The sequence below is a fragment of the Bubalus kerabau genome, chromosome 5 (genome assembly GCF_029407905.1).
Source record: "Bubalus kerabau isolate K-KA32 ecotype Philippines breed swamp buffalo chromosome 5, PCC_UOA_SB_1v2, whole genome shotgun sequence".
Taxonomy (NCBI): Eukaryota; Metazoa; Chordata; class Mammalia; order Artiodactyla; family Bovidae; genus Bubalus; species Bubalus kerabau.
In genome coordinates, this window is record NC_073628.1 from 20,823,493 (window position 1) to 20,841,068 (window position 17,576).

Genomic DNA, 17,576 nt, shown 5'->3' on the forward strand with positions numbered 1-17,576 from the left:
GCTCAGAAATTAACCAACTGTGGTGTCAAGGGCGCAGCTTCATCAGGGCCTATCTATGCTGATCAGCGCCCTAATGGGGGCCAGCTGTTTCCTGGATGAATCAGGCAGGGCTGTCCTAGGTCACGTGGGCAGTAGACACTCCTGCCTGCCTGGAGAGCCCTATTTCCACACCCAGAGAGAACACAGGTTAGGTAGGAGCACCTGGGATCATATCAGCTGCTCCACGCAGGGGCTGAAAAGAGATGGCTCTGAAGCAGACTCACCTTGTCAGTTAACCATCCTTTTTTTTTTTTTTTTAACTTTTTATTTTATATTGGAGTATAGCCGATTAACAATGTTGTGATATTTTCAGGCAGACAGCCAAGGGACTCAGCCATACATATATGTGTATCCACTCTCCTCCAAACTCCTCTCCCATCCGGGCTGCCATATAACATTGAGCCGAGTTTCCTGTGCTATACAGTTCTTGAAGGTCCTTGTCCATCCTTTTCAGGTCTCCAGTGACTGTCCACATCCTAAAATCCATTTGTGGTCATCAGACTGCCTAGTTAAAGAGAAGCATGATTATAAATGTTCTAACAGAACAATGAGGGCTTCCCTCATAGCTCAGTTGGTAAAGAATCTGCCTGCAAGCAAGTTCGATCTGCAACCAATAACAGTTATAAAACAAGGGACCTTAGTCAATAAGGTCAAGGGCAAAATCTAAGTGTCTGAGGTTTCTGGGTGTCCGGGGTAGCAAACCTAATGGCCAGCTGTGAGACACAGTCTCAGTGTCACTCAGATCACCTCATTCTGCTAATTCTCTGGGGATAAATGAGAGAGCCCTCAGATTATAAGCTTTCTGGAACTGATTGTCTTGCAGGCCCAGGTCAGTCAGGGCAATGAGACACATCAAAGTGGTCCATGTGTGATGTTTATCCCTCTCATTCTACACAAAATACTGCCATCAAATTAATATGACAAACTTGTAACAGTCCATATCGATGCCTGGGTTTCCTCCTGTATAATTCTTATTTCTTCTAGTTAGAATGAGACTGAGACCTTTGCCTTCCACATTTTGGAGGGTATATAATGTACTTTTTAAAAAAGTTTTTTATTTTATATTAGAGTATAGCCAATTAACAATGTTGTGATATTAATAGTTTCAGGTGGGCAGCAAAGGAACTCAGCCATCCACACGCATGTATCCATTCTCCTCCAAACCCGCCTCCCATCCAGGCTGCCATGTAACCTTGAGCAGAGTTCCCTGTGCTATACAGTACGACTTTATTGGTTATCTATTTTAAATACAGCAGTGTGCACATGTCCATCTCAAACTCCCTATCTCTTCCCTCTTATTATGCTGTACTTTTATATATGGCAAACAGCTAAAATGTATAGATTTCTTATCAAATTAATGAAATTTAGATGTCACATTATGCTAGCATGTGTGATCAATGACTCAAAGGTGCACTTATTGGCAAAGTGAATCAACCACAAATGCCTTATTTGAAAAGAAAAAGATGTGTGTGTGTGTTTGTGTGTATGCATAATCTAATTACAGAAATCTAATTTCCTTAGAATTAATGTTTTAATTTATAGAATCAATATGTTCAGATTTTGACATATTCCAAATAGAAATTTATTAGAAAATTGTCATTTGGTTTCGAGCCATTTTATTCTTGGCCATATGTTCTGCATATGTTAGGCAGAGGAGATAAGAGGTAGACCGTGACAAAGGGGGACAGCTAAAGCACCCCTGAAAACATTTATGAAAGAATATTAACTTTTAACAGCAGAGCAGAAGCAACATGTAGACTATAATTGTAAATATATGAAATAGTTATGTATGTGTAAAACATGCAATAATTAAAATGGCTGCTTTTAGATGACAGGATTATGAGATTCTCACTATTAATACTACCTTCAATGTCATTTTTATACTTGCCATTTAATAAAACTAAAGTGCAAAGATCAAAGTTGTCCCTCTGATCTCTTTCCAAACTAGATATCAATTCCAAAGCTTGTTCCCATGAGCAGTATTCTGTTCTCCATCTTCTGCCTCTGTTGGTTCAAAACCTTGGCAGCTTCTGGAGGTGGAGGCAGATCTGGAAGTGACCCCCACAGCGAGAGCAAGGAGAGACTGAAGAAAGAGGCACTACTACAGACTGGTTTGCTGTTTTTGTTCAGTCGCTAAGTTGTGTCCAACTCTTTGTGACCCTGTAAACTGCAGCCCTCCAGGCTCCTCTGTCCATGGGATTTTCCAGGCAAGAATCCTGAAGTGGGTCACCATTTACTTCTCCAGGGAGTCTTCCTGACCCAGGAATACCAACCCGTGTCTCCTGCATTGGCAGAAGGATTCTTTACCACTTAACCACCAGGGAAGCCATTTATACCTTACGAATCCCTATACTCACCCCACCTGGGTCCCAGACCCCAAGGGCTGAGTATTCTCTTAGATTGGTTTGCAGGAAGAGTTTGTTATCATTGCAATAGAATTCCCTGGGAAGCAGACTCTTACAGGAAGACTAGCATACAGGATTATGGGATAGATTCCAACATGAGTGGCAGGGTAAAGAAAACAGGATTTGGGACAGAGAGAGGTTTAGTTCTAATGCAGCCACAACAAGGGCTTCAACAAATCCTGTGCAGAGCTCTGAAGCTGAGAAGGCCATTCAGAGTTGTCTCAATTTAAGGTATTAAATAAGAAGGCTGGTCCTTTTAAACCCTTCCTCAATTAGTAATTAGACAAGGGTCACTTCTGGGAGGGAGGAAGTAACAGCTTTGTTTAGCCAAGAATAAGTTGTGGAGAGTCATTCAGGCTGCCAAAAATTAGAGTTTGGGGGAATAAATGTTTGATCCAAGAGTGGGGATCTGGTCTCTGAGAGGGGACCAGGTCTTCTAACTGATAATTTGCCAATATGCTTAACACCTGTTAATGTGTTAAATTAATTAACGTGCTACTTGTTTGCCTACGTTTCAGCAGTTGTGAGTAGTATGCATGTGTAGGTGAGTAAGTGCATTGCATTTCAAAGTATATAGAGATATCTGAAGAGACTGTGGTTGAAATATTACCAGTGTGTATCTCCAGGTAGTGGGATTTTATGTTGTGTGCGTGTTTTTTTGTTTTTTGTTTTTTGCATTTTTTAAACATATTCTTGAATTTTCTAGATAAAAATTTCAGGAAATAAGGCTATGAATTAAAAAACAAATAAGCAAATAAATAGAAGACAATAAGAAAAATAAACCAAAAAAAAATTTTTTTTGGAGTGGCCAAGAAGATATCATAGGGGCTTCCCTGGTAGCTCAACTGGTAAAGAATCTGCCTGCAACGTGGGAGGCCTGGGTTCAATCCCTGGGTTGGGAAGATCCCCTGGAGAAGGGAACGGCTACCCACTCCAGTATTCTGGCCAGGAGAATTCCATTGACTGTATAGTCCATGGGGTCGCAAAGAGTCAGACAGGACTGAGAGACTTCCATTTTCAGGATAACACAGTAGTAGACCCTGAGTTTGCCTCCTCTCAGAAGCATGCCAAAATCACAACTATCCACAGAAAGCCATCAAAACAAACAAACAAACAAAAAAAGAAAATCTGGAACCCACCAGAAAAGATCTCTGACCACCAAAGGCAGGAACCACAAGAAACCACAAGCAGACACGGGTAGGAGGAACAGACACCCAGTATTCTCAAACCCCGCACCAACAGGTGGGCGACCTACAAACTGGAGGGTAATTACATCCTCCGGAAGGTCTCCCACAGGAGTGAGAGTTCAGAGCCTCCCATCAGGCTCCCCAGCCCAGCGGTCCAGCACCAAGAAGATGAGCCCTCAGAGCATTTGGCTTTGAGGCCTAGCAGGCCTTTATTGCAGGAGCTCCCAGGACTGAGGAAAACAGAGGCTTCACTCTTAGAGGGTGCAAACAAAATCTCACACAGAAGCAGTAATTTGATAAGAGCGTGTGCCAGCCCTACCTGAGGGTTTTGGAGAGGCTCCTGGAGAGGTGGCCGGGGGTTGCCTGCAGCTCTTTCCAGAAACACAGACACTGGCAGCAGCCCATGTTTGGGAGCTCCTTCTTGCTAGAACTGCAGACTGGTAGGTGGAGCTTTAACAAGAGAGAGGACTTGCTGGATGGTTTATCTCAGGGGAGCCGCAGGACAAGTAGATCTCTGTACCCACCCACCAGAATCTTAAAAGTTCAAAGAGTGAAGTAAGTCAGAAAGAGAAAAACAAGTATCATATACTAATGTTTGTATGTGGAATCTGAAAAAATTGGTACAGATGATCTTATTTGCAAACTAGAAACAGATACAGACATAGAAAACAAACGTATGGGTACTAAGGGGAAAGGGTGGTGTGGGAGGGATTGGGAGACTGGGGTCGATATATATACACTATTGATACTATGCATAAAATAGATAACTAATAACCTACTGTATAGCACAGGGAGCTGTGCTCAAGTGGTGACCTAAATGGGAGGAAAATCCAAAACAGAAGGGATACATGTATACTTATAGCTAATTCACTTTGCTCTACAACAGAAAATAACACAACATTATAAAGCAATTATACTCCAATATATGTTTTTTAAAGATCATAAAGGGGCCTTAACTGGGTTTGGTCAAATAGTCAGTCAAAATGGTCTCAATAGCACCTTGCTGTCTTATGGCTGCATCCTTGCAATGGTCTCCTACTGTGCGAATGATGAACAGAGAGTACTTCGACTTTCCAAGGACAGGGAGGAGTGTGGAGCCTCCTATGGCCAGGGTCCAGCTCACTGGTTAATTGGTGGTCGAGTCCTTTCCATGGCCTCTTGCGACACCCTCAGATCAGAGGGTCAGGCCAGAGGGGAGACAGCCCAGGCCATGTGCATAGCTGTGGGCAGGAAGGTAGTGATGAAGCAGAATTAGAAAGGGGCTGGACTTGGGAGTCAAATAAAGTTGTGGTCCTTCTCTGATTCTGTAGCACAATGGCTTGAAGGCCACTTATTTATCTCTGACCCGTTTCTTCATCTTATATTGGGAGTAGGACTTTTTTATCCCCTAGCTGGGGATGAAAGAATATCACACAGATGCAGTGCTCAACCCCGTGCTCAGCACACTGGAAGCCCTTGATAAATTTTACCTCCTCCCCCCTCCTCTTATTAGCTTCCACCTGTGCCATCATCTACACCGTGCAGGGCCAACCATAAATAAGTCATAGAATTGTAAAGTGTTAGAAGTAGAAGGAACCTTTGATGACATCTATAAAGTCCATCCCTTATTTTAAAAAAGGAAACTGAGAGCCAGAAATGTCAAGGGCACACAAAGAGAATGTGGCATAACCCAGGAGCTGAAATTAGGAGAAAATCACCCTGGGGTCCTTTCTGAGGATTCAAGCCAGTGATGATTCTTACCAGCATGACGACACCCTTCTATAAACAAATCAGATGTGCCAGGGCCACACAAGATATCGAGAAGAGGGTGGGGCTCACTCTTTTCATTTCTCCTCTCTCGCTCCAACCCATTAATTAGAAGAGCAAAAATTGAGTTTAAGTGTACTGAGGTTTGGGCTTCCCGGGCAGCGATAGTGGTAAAGAACTTGCCTGCTCATACAGGAAACATAAGAGACATGGGTTCGATCCCTGGGTCGGTAAGATTCCCTGGAGGAGGGCATGGCACCCTCCTCCAGTCTTCTTGCCTGGAGAATCCCGTGGACAGAAGAGCCTGGAGGGCTACAGTCCACAGAGTCATAAAGTTGGACATGACTGAAGCAAGTTAGCACACACGCCCATACTGAGATCTAAGTCACGAAGGCAAAACATGAGTTAACTTCTGAGTGCTTTCTCTCCATCAACCAACTGTATGATAAACCTGGATCTTACACTTTCTAAAAGCCACATCCTAAGGAAAAAAAGCAAACCTAAGTGTGGCAGAAAAGTAGAAATAGGTGGAAAGTGTGTCTTCTTTGTACCCCTTGAACTGATAGGAGACTGCTTTCATACAAAGAATACATGTGTGCTTGTTATGTTACTGTGTCAGGCAGCAGTGCCTTTTCACAAAGACACGGCATTTCAGAAGCTGCATGGCTCAGACAGCTGCAGACAATGTAAAGACCCTTTTTGCAAGGTCGAGGCAAGAACAATGTCTGATTAAGGCAGGGATGGAAGGACCCTGCTACAAAAGCCTGCAACTATGCAGAGCAAACTCTGCACTCGCCCCTGCCCCACCCCATGCAGTATGACTGGCATGACCCTTCTTTCTCAGATTAAGAAGTCATTTTTTTGCAAATATACAAACTCACTTAGTAACCACCTTTACCACATGTTCTTGCAAAAAAGAACAGATTCCTCCGGACCACACAATCCTTTACACCTTCCTTTCCCACACTTGAAGGGTCTCCAATTCCTTAAATTGCTTTCAGTAATTTGTGTGGTTTTCATCCTAGTCTCTCTAGAGATGTCTTGTCAGACAACAGCATTCGGCAACTCTGTATCTTCTTCCCTCACAGGGTTACATTATTTTTTATTTCTTACCTCCACTTCTTCCTAAATGGTGTCATTGGAGACTGACAGGAGACTGGAATGATTTGCTGGGATTCCTGAGGCTGTAAATGCCTCTTCCAATGACTGCGGAATGATATCAGAGTTATCGTTTTTCCAAAATTGAAGTTTTTAAATGCCTGAAATGTAATCTTAAGAGAGAAAAAAATACAAATGCAAAGTAGTATGTGAATACAATCTATAAGATATGTATACGTGTAGACAGATACTGGAAAATTATAGACACAAGCAACAACAGTTGTTTGGGGTGGTGGGGTGAAGGACGGTTTTTCTTTTCCCTTGTGTTATTGTTAATTTTCAAATTAGAAAATTCCCAGATTCTAGGATTGGAAGTCCTTCGGTTAACTCAACTGTGGTATGAATAGAAGCTTGGTCATATTGCCAAATGATTACTTCCAGAACTGTAAACGCAATACAACCTTTTTCTTTTAATGAAGCAAATTGCCATCCAAAATCAGTGGAGGAGGAACACAGTGCAGTGTGTGTGTGTGCTCAGTCATGTTTGACTCTTTATCACCCCATGGACTGTAGCCCCACCAGGCTCCTCTGTCCATGGAATTTTCCAGGCAAGAATACTGGATTGGGTTGCCATTTCCTTCTCAGGGGATCTTCCTGACCCAGGGATTGAACCTGTGTATCCTGCATCTCCTGCATTGGCAGGTGGATTCTTTACCACTGCATCACCTAGGAAGTCCCAAGATAGTGGAGACCAACTATTAAATCTTAAACTAAATCTGAAATATTAAACCACATAAATTCAGCTAACTGAAAGTGAAAGTCACACAGTTGTGTCTGACTCTTGGCAACCTCGTGGACTAAATAGTCCATGGAATTCTACAGGCCAGAGTACTGGAGTGGGTAGCTGTTTCCTTCATCCAGGGGAATCTTCCCAACCCAGGGATCAAACCCAGGCCTCCCTCACTGGAGGCAGATTCTTTACCACCTGAATCACCAGGGAAGCCCTAAATCTGCCAGTAATTATGGGTCATTTAAACGTAGGATTTATTCCTGGGGTTATTTCAAACTTTGGAAGCTGCACCAATTACCACCGGCCTGCCTACAATGGAGGTTTGAGAGAAGCAATATAGCTTATAAGTATATCCATCTTTGGAAAGGATGGAAACAGGATCATTGAATATTTGCCACAAACCAACTGTAGAATTCGGAGAAGGCAATGGCACCCCACTCCAGTACTCTTGCCTGGAAAAATCCCATGGATGGAGGAGCCTGGTGGGCTGCAGTCCATGGGGTCGCTAAGAGTCGGACACGACTGAGTGACTTCACTTTCACTTCTCACTTTCATGCATTGGAGAAGGAAATGGCAACCCACTCCAGTGTTCTTGCCTGGAGAATCCCAGGGACGGGGGAGCCTGGTGGACTACTGTCTATGGGGTCGCACAGAGTCGGACACGACTGAAGCGACTCAGCAGCAGCAGCAGCAGCAGCAACTGTAGAATTAGGAGACCATACAGTGCAGTTGCATTCAGAGAACCAAACAGAAGCAACAACAAAAACAACTTCCTTTTATTCTTTCTGGTTTCCTTGTTTTTAGCATCAGCCTCTTTTTTATTGACAAGTTTTAGGGCCCAGGGTCCTATTTGTTTTTTTAGGAGGAGAATATATTTTCCTTGCTCATTATACCTGATCCTCCCAGATCTGCGCATTGCTTCTAATCATCTTATAAACGTAGAAAACAGTCCATGACGAAAGGAGCATCTTTAAAGTGGCTAATCGCACAGTCAATGGCTGGCAAATGACTTCAGTTCAGTTCAGTGGCTCAGTCATGTCAGACTTTTTGCGACCCCATGGACTGCAGCACACCAGGCCTCCCTGTCCATAGCCAATTTCCAGAGTTTACTCAAACTCATGTCCATTGAGTCAGTGAAGCCATCCAACCATCTCATCCTCTATCATCCCCTTCCCCTCCTGCCTTCAATCTTTCCCAGCATCAGGGTCTTTTCCAATGAGTCAGTTCTTTGCATTATGTGGCCAAAGTATTAGAATTTCAGCTTCAGCATCAGTCCTTCCAATGAATATTCAGGACTGATCTCCTTTAGGATGGACTGGTTGGATCTCTGCTGTCCCAGGGACTCTCAAGAATCTTCTCCAACACCACAGTTCAAAAGCATCAGTTTTTCGGAGCTCAGCTTTCTTTATAGACCAACTCTTAAATCCATACATGACTACTAGAAAAACCATGGCTTTGACTAGACGGACCTTTGTTGGCAAAGTAACGTGTCTGCTTTTTAATATGCTGTCTAGGTCGATCATAACTTTATTCCAAGGAGCAAGCGTGACTTAAATCACCCTAATATCTCCTCTTACCACTTTAAGCTGAAATTCTCTCCCTGTAGCAATTAAAACTAAACATTAAAGCTACCGCTAGTATTGTTTAAAAATCAAAAGTGATATGGTCTAGTGGACTTTATTTGCTGGAGAAATGATATAGCCTGTTTCTGTGAGCAATATTTATACCTGCTATCATTTTGCACATCCAACCCAGAAAAAATTGTCAAATGGACAGTTTCCCAGAATGAGACTCTAAACTTATATTTGCCTTCCTTCTTATCAATGGGACACGATGGAAGCCTGACCCTTCCCAGAGCTTAAGACAAGAGACAGACCAGGAGCACTGCCCTTCTTTTCCTCCTCCCTGTTCAGAGGCCCCTTTGATCAAAATGTATTTTGTTAAATTAAAAAATATATTTTGATTGTTTATCTGAAAGAACAGAACAGATATGAAACTCAGATCATAATACTCACTTTTTTTCCCAGCAAACAAATCTATTGAATGTTGCTCAAAGCACTGTGGAACATATGACCCCAAGATGTTCAAAACCAAAGAATAAGGTAACAGCATAGTCCAGTACAATTTTCTGTAATTGTGAAAAGGTTTTTAAATAGTGATGTTCAGCATGGTGACCTCTAATCACCCATGCTATTAAGTATTTAAAGTGGCTCTAGTGTGACTGAGAAACTAAATTTTTATTCAACTTTAATTATTGTAAATTTATTTTTCAGCTTTACTGAGTTAGTGAGTTGGCCAAAAATTCCCTCTGGGTTTTTCTGAAAGATGTTACAAACCTGAAGGAACTTTTTGGCCAACCAAATATAACTGAAAAATAAAACTGTAAGATATTTAAAGTGTAGAATATGATGATTTGACATATGTGTGTGTGTGTGTGTGTGTGTGTGTGTGTGTGTGTATAGTGAAAGAATTCAACCAATTGAGTTAATTACCACATCACCTCACATGCTTTATTTTTTTGATGAGAATATTGATGTTCTACTCTCTTAGCAAATTTTAGTTATACATACAAGATTATCAACTACAGTCACCAAGTTATACATTAGATCCTCAGACATTAATCATCATATAACTGAATGTTTGTAATGTTTTACCATCTTCTCTATTTTTTCCCCAAACCCCTGTCCCTGGCAATTACTTTTCTACTCTCCGTTTCTTTGCATTTGACTTTCTTTTTTTTTAAGATTTCACATACAAGTGACACTGTGTTTGTCTTTCTCAGTCTGGCTTATGTCATTTATTTATAATGTCCTGCAGGTTCATTCATGCTGTTGAAAATGACAAGATTTTCTTCTTTTATGAGGCTGAACAATATTCATATGTATCAAATATATAATTCATCTGTTGACTAACACTTAGATGGTTTCCAGTTTTGACTGTTGTGAGTGATGCTGCAAGGAACTGGAAGTACAGCTTTCTCTTTGAGGTAATAACTTTGTATCCTTGAGATGGAAACCCAGAAGTGGGCTTGCTGGATCATATGGTATCTCTATTTTTAATTTCTTGAGGAATCACCATACTGTTTCCCGCAGTAGCAATGACACTTTACTTTGTGAATTTAAATATCCACACATGGCTGGTGGCATCAGTTTGATGGTGTTAGATAAGTCCATGAGAGAGACGTGCCAGGTGCAATGAGAATGTATAGGACAGAAATCTTGCTGAAACAGGGGCAAGAAGAAATGCTTTCCTGAAGAAGCTGAAGGTAGACCTGAATATTTCAGAATAAGTAAGGATTAGCAAGGTAGAGGTTGGAGGCTGAGAAACGACTTCCGGTAGATGAGGCAGTAAATGTAAAGGCACAGGAGTGTGAGAGAGTGTGGTCTTCTCTAGAAACTGTTCACAGTATCTGCAACTCAGGGGTGTTTTGAGTTGACTGCAAAGACAAGGTCGAGGAAAGAGGCTGATCATGAAGGGCTTGTGTGTGTGTGTGTGTGTGTGTGTTTACATTTTAAAAAATATTTTTAATTGAATGACAATTGCTTTACAATATCGTGGTTTCTGCCAAACATCAACATGAATCAGCCATAGGTGTACACGTGTCCCCTCCCTCTTGAACCTCCCTCCCACCCCATCCCACCCCTCTAGGTTGTCACAGAGTTTGAGCTCCCTGCATCATAGAGCAAATTTCTACTGGCTATCTATTTTACATATGGTAAATTTCTACTGGCTACCTATTTTACATATGGTAATGTAAATATTTCAATGCTACTCTCTCAGTTCATCCCACCCTCTCCGTCTCTTCTTGTGTTCATAAGTCTTTTCTCTACATCTGTTTCCATTGCTGCCCTGCAGTTAGGTTCATCAGTAGCATCTTTCTAGATTTCATATATATGCCTTAATTAATATATGATATTTGTCTTTCTCTTTCTTACTTACTTTACTCTGTAAAACATGTTCTAGGGTCATCTACCTCATTAGAACCAAGTCAAATGTATTGCTTTTAATGGCTGAGTAACATTCCATTATATATATATACCACAATCTCTTTATCAATTCATCTGTTGATGGGCATCTAGGTTGCTCCTATGTCCTAGCTATTGTAAAGAGTGCTGTGATGAACACTGGGGTACATGTGTCTCTTTCAGTTTTGGTTTCCTCAGGGTATATACCAAGTAGTGGGGTTGTTAGCTGTGTTATGGTTTAAGAAACAGTATCATCTTCAGATGTGTCACCATTAGATTTGATTTTCAGGGAGCTCACTCCCATAGTACATGGTGAATGGATTCACTAGGGAAGAAAATCCATGTTAAGAAGACCAGTTAGAATCTAGAAGCTCATTCAGGGGCCTAAATGAGGGTGATGGTGGACACAGTGTTTACAGGAACACGGATAATTTTCCAGCATTTTTCTGAAAACAATGCTAACAAAATTCCACTAACTGGAAACTTTATCCTCCACTTTAAGGAGTAGATGGGTGACATTCACATATTCTCCTTTGGATGAGAGTGAACGGGGCAGAGACAGGGAAAATTCTAAATATGCCTTCCACTATAATGCTATAATAATAGAGTGCCTTACACTATAATGCTTATTTTGATTCCAACAATTATTATTAACTTTTAGCCCAAAGTATACATTAGCACATCCAGCTTGACTTTGAACATATTTATTTTCAGTTCACTTGAGTCACTCAGTCATATCCAACTCTTTGCAACCGCATGGACTGCAGCACACCAGGGTTCCTTATCCATCACTGACTCCCAGAGCTTACTAAAACTCATGTCCATTGAGTCAGTGATGCCATCCAGTTATCTCATCCTCTGTCATCCCCCTCTCCTCCCACCTTCAGTCTTTCCCAGCATCAGGGTCTTTTCAAATGAGTCAGTTCTTCACATCAGGTGGCCAAAGTATTGGAGTTTCAGCTTCAGCATCAGTCCTTCCAATGAATATTCAGGACTGATTTCCTTTAGGATGGACTGGTTGGATCTCCTTGCTATCCCAGGGACTCTCAAGCGTCTTCTCCAACACCACAGATCAAAAGCATCAACTCTTTGGAATTCAGCCTTCTTTATAGTCCAACTCTCACATCCATACATGACTACTGGAAAAATCATAGCTTTGACTAGATGAACCTTTGTGGGCATAGTAATGTCTCTGCTTTTTAATATGCTGTCTAGGTTGGTCATATCTTTTCTTCCCAGGAATAAGCGTCTTTTAATATCATGGCTGCAGTCATCATCTGCAGTGATTTTGGAGCCCCCAAAAATAAAGTCTGTCACTGTTTCCATTATTTCCACATCTATTTGCCGTGAAGTGATGGGACTGGATGCCGTGATCTTAGTCTTCTGAATGTTGAGTTTAAGCCAGCTTTTTCACTCTCCTCTTTAACTTTCATCAAGAGGCTCTTTAGTTCCTCTTCGCTTTCTGCCATAAGGGTGGTGTCATCTGCATATCTGAAGTTATTGATATTTCTCCCAGCAATCTTGATTCCAGCTTGTGCTTCATCTAGTCTGGCATTTCTCATGATGTACTCTGCATATAAGTTAAATAACCAGGGTGACAATATACAGCCCTGACATACTCCTTTCCTGATTTGGAACCAGTCTGTTATTCCATGTCCAGTTCTAACTGTTGCTTCCTGACCCGCATACAGATTTCTCAGGAAGCAGGTCAAGTGGTCTGGTACTCCCATCTCTTGAACAATTTTCCACAGTTTGTTGTGATCCACACAGTCAAAGAAGGCTTGCTGCTGCTGCTGCTAAGTCACTTCAGTCGTGTCCGACTCTGTGCGACCCCATAGATGGCAGCCCAGAAGGCTTAGGTGTCAATAAAGCCGAAGTAGGTGATTTTCTGGAACTGTCTTGCTTTTTCAATGATCCAACAGATGTTGGCAATCTGATCTCTGTTTCCTCTGCCTTTTCTAAATCCAGCTTGAACATCTGGAAGTTCATAGTTCACATACTGTTGAAGCCTGGCTTGGAGAATTTTGAGCATTACTTTGCTAGCCTGTGCTTCTGCTAAGTCACTTCAGTCATGTCCGACTCTGTGCGACCCCACAGACTGCAGCCTACCAGGCTCCTCCATCCCTGGGATTCTCCAGGCAAGAACACTGGAGTGGTAGCATGTGAGATGAGTGCAACCGTGCGGTAATTTGAACATTCTTCTACATTGCCCTAAAAGAGACTTTGTATTCATGGAATTATGTTACTTTGATCAACATATGATAAAGGATAAGCCAACCTCATGCGTCTTTCCAAGTGTCGGCCCAAATGTCACTTCCTCCAAGGAGCTTTCTCTGATTTTCAGACACCATTAGATCCTTCTATTAAACACTCACATAACAACCTAGACTTCTTCTGAGTAATTTGTGTAATTCTGTGTACATATGGTCTGCAGTTACAAAAGCTCCTTGAGGTCAGAATGTGATCAGCCTTGAACACTATTGCAGTCCCAACACAGTGGTACATTTTCAGTAAACTGTCCTTGGTGGATAAACACAGCATGCAAAAATGCAGAGAAATATCTTCAATTCAAATTATTTACGTTTTGTTTCAATTCCCTCTCTAGAAGGTATTGGACATTTTTGAAATCTTGCAGATGTCTGATGAGTAGCCAGGGTTGAGAAGCTTAGTCCTGGTATTACACAATTTCCCTAGAAGATTTCTCATCAGGAGAGACTGTATTGCATGCCTTTGTGACTGTCATCTTTATCTCTGCTAGCCTTAGTGCCTAAATTTGAATCCTAGAGCCTCCACTAGCCAACTGTGTGGCCTCAAGCAAGTTACTTAACCTCTCTGTTTCATTGTCTGTTGGATGAAGTCTTCAAGAGGAAATGACTTCCTCTGGTTGACCCACAAGCTGGACCCAGGCAATTTAAGGCTTCTCACCCCTCCCCTGTTTTTGGAATATATCTCTGCCTACCATTTACACAGTGGGAGATGGCTCCAAGGATGCAGACTTAAGGAAGCAAGGTGTTATTGAGGGCATCTGGACTGAATTCATGACTGAGCCCAGTTAAGAAACTTTGGAGATTCTGAAGGGCAAGTATGGAGATCTACCCATTTTTTGACTGCCAAGACAAGCCTTGTACGATTGGGTTCAACACCAATGAATCTTTTGGCCAACCTGGTAAGTTCTCTTGTTTATTAAAAACCACAGTCTACCCTCCCACCTGCAAATCTCCTTTCTAAGAAGGAGTAATGATTCTTGTACAAAGGGTTTCTGTGATTCCTTTGTTTTCAGTACCCATATATAGTTTTATTCTTTGCATCATAATGGCTGAATCTTGATTCAGAAGTTTTCCCCAAAGATACTCAGACCACAAAATCTAGAGAGCCAACCCTCTCCATCTAATGTGCCTGAAATGGAGGTATGTTTGTTAAAGAACTGCGCACGCTCTGCATTTAGCACTGTGACTATTGTTCATGTCCCTGCACCACAAACATGGTCTTTTTTTTGTTGTTAAAAATCACAGCCAGGGATGGCAGTAACAGAGCTACAGTTTTCCCATGTGCCACATTAAGTGGACTGTAGGAACATGAGCTGATACACTACTGATTCAGGAGATCATAGAGGTAAATCAACAGCTCAATAAGAGAAAATCCAAATTCTACCTTCCCATTTGCCTTTCACGTTATAAAGAATTTAAGTCCAGGAAGAGAAGATCTGTTGGAGGGATTTTTTTTCTTTGAAGGAATAATAACAAATCTCAATGCTTTCATCAAGAATTCCAGAAGGATATCTCTCTCTCTCTTTTTTTTTTTTTTACAAGAAAATTTCATATGCTACTAAGACCAGAAGATATGGCTACACACTGGAACCATGACTATGGAGTCAATAATATTAGGGCCCCCCCTGGTGGCTCAGAGGTTAAAGCATCTGCCTGTAATGCAGGAGACCTAAGTTCGATCCCTGGGTCTGGAAGATCCACTGGAGAAGGAAATGGCAACCCATCCCAGTATTCTTGCCTGGAGAATCCCATGGATGGAGGAGCTTGGTGGGCTACAGTCCACCGGGTCGCAAAGAGTTGGACACGACTGAGTGACTTCACTTTAGTACTAAGCCTTTAGTACTGGGTTAATACTAAGCCAATCCATGTTTCTTCATGTGGAGCTATGATTTGGTTAAAGAGATGAAAGTAACCTCTGTAAGAACACAAATCTGGGCTCTGAATAAATAATTATACTATTCCAAGACTCTGCATTCAGGCGTGTGAATTCAAAATGGCTAATAGCCCAATTCTCAGGACTCCACACAGGAAGCCAAGCTTTCCCCTACAATAAAGACAGCTGGCATGTTTTAATTTACATGGATCGTTCCTCATCAACTCTATAAGACTGAGATAGAAATTCCTTGAGATTTGTTTTGTCTATTATAATGTACTGAGTATAAACTTGGAACAAAAAGATATGAGGTCAAGTGCAAATTTCACATTCTTTCTCAATGCCTGACACCCAAGGATTCGCATTTTAAATTTATTTAGAGCTGGTACTGAGAGAGATCTAGAGGTCATGGTGATAATGAGCTGAACAGAAGGCAGTAACACAGCACTGTCTGCTCAGTTCAACCTCTGTGGACTCTCGGAACATGATCCTGGAAATGGATAAAGTCCCTAACTCAGCTGGATGAGTCCAAAAGTGATGGGCAGATCCTTGGGATTCAGCCAGAGAAAAGCAAAACAATAAAGAGCCCCTGCATATAAAATGTATACATGTTACTGGAAAACTGTACAATCCACAAATGTATGAATACTTAATAGACGATCACTACTTATGAATCTAAACTTAGCCTAGGAATTGCTAACAATGAGTGACTAATACTGATTTTCTTTTCCAAAGAATATAAGCCCCATGACAGCCAATAGTTATGTTCACGTTGTTCACCACTCTGTCTACGCTGCCTATAGGACAGCCTGAAACATAGTAGGTCATCAAAAACATTTACCGCATGAATGAACAAATTAATAAGAAAACACAGCTCACAATTTATTTTTACAATCATTTGCCTATTTGCATTTTTAAAATCATTTTTCCAACAGGGTTATAGTAATCCACCAAACCCTCAAATACATTTTTTTTTTCATTCCTAGACCTAACTAATTTGTATCAAGATTATAGCAAAACACTTGAAATTCGATAGGATTAATACTCTTAATCATGTATTTCATTCATACATCTTATCTGGCACCTCTATTTTCTTTAAAGAGAAGCCTGATGCTTTTCGAGTCCTATAGAGTAGGTCCAGGGTAACCAACCTCGTCAATATTCACTTCCAAACATTTGGCTTGGACACGCACATACACAAAGAGTACAGAAACGACATTAGTAATTGCAACCCAGGTTAATTGTTAACTTGCAGAGCCACTGTGGAGACAAGTCTGGTATACCAATCCAGACATGCCTATCGATTTCTTCCCAGCAGCCGGTGCATGCCACCTCTCCTCCCCAATAAATGTTTCACACATTGTAAGATTATAGATGGCAAGGTGAGGCCTCCAGGGGAGACATGTTTCTAGGCATCTTGGAACACAGAGCTTCTTTGAGCTCTCTCTTTACCAAGACTTTAGAATACTTTCTAAACAAAACACTATATTACAAAAATGGGTCCCCAAAAGAATGAAGACTTATAAGGTAGTATCTTAGTTAAAGCAATTAATTTTTTTCCCTAGAAAATAAAAGCCCACAGTGGGGGAAGGAGAGGGTGGGACAAATTGAGAAAGTAGCATTGAAACATATACATTATCATACTTAAAATTTGATAGCCAGTGGAATTTGCTGTATGACGCAGGGAGCTCAAATTGGGTACGCAGTGACAACCCAGAGGGGTGGGATGGGATAGGAGGTGGAAGGGAGGTTCACGAGGGAGTGGACATATGTATACCTATGGCTGATTCATGTTGATATAGGACAGAAAACCAGTACAATATTGTAAAGCAATTATCCTCCAATTTAAATAAATTAATTAAAAAAATAAAAGCCCTGATATGCAATCACTATAACAAACGTACTTGGATTAGTAGGTGTGGTGAATAGTGGAAGACACAGTCTCTCCCAGTTTCACCCCAATTCTTAGTATTCCTGATAGGAATATCAGCCCTTTATAGATCAAGGTATCACAGAAAAAGGTAGCAGATAACTACTTTCTAATCATTTTCATTGTGTCCCCATGACTAAGGCACTGTGTCCCCTGTCACTAAGTCCAAGAATACTGGAGTGTGTAGCCTGTCCCTTCTCCAGTGGATCTTCCCAACCAGGAATCGAACAGGGGTTTCCTGCATTGCAGGTGGATTCTTTACCAACTGAACTATGA

At 41.4% G+C, this 17,576-nt stretch overlaps 1 long non-coding RNA gene across 1 annotated transcript; it reads right to left on the minus strand.

Moving 5' to 3' along the window:
* Positions 1 to 281: 281 nt before the first annotated feature.
* LOC129653690 (uncharacterized) lies at positions 282 to 2,386 on the minus strand. Its single transcript, XR_008715206.1, has 2 exons — positions 1,924 to 2,386; positions 282 to 540 (listed from the first exon to the last, which is right to left on the minus strand). It is a non-coding gene; the product is annotated as an uncharacterized LOC129653690 (long non-coding RNA).
* Between the last annotated feature and the right edge of the window lie 15,190 nt (positions 2,387 to 17,576).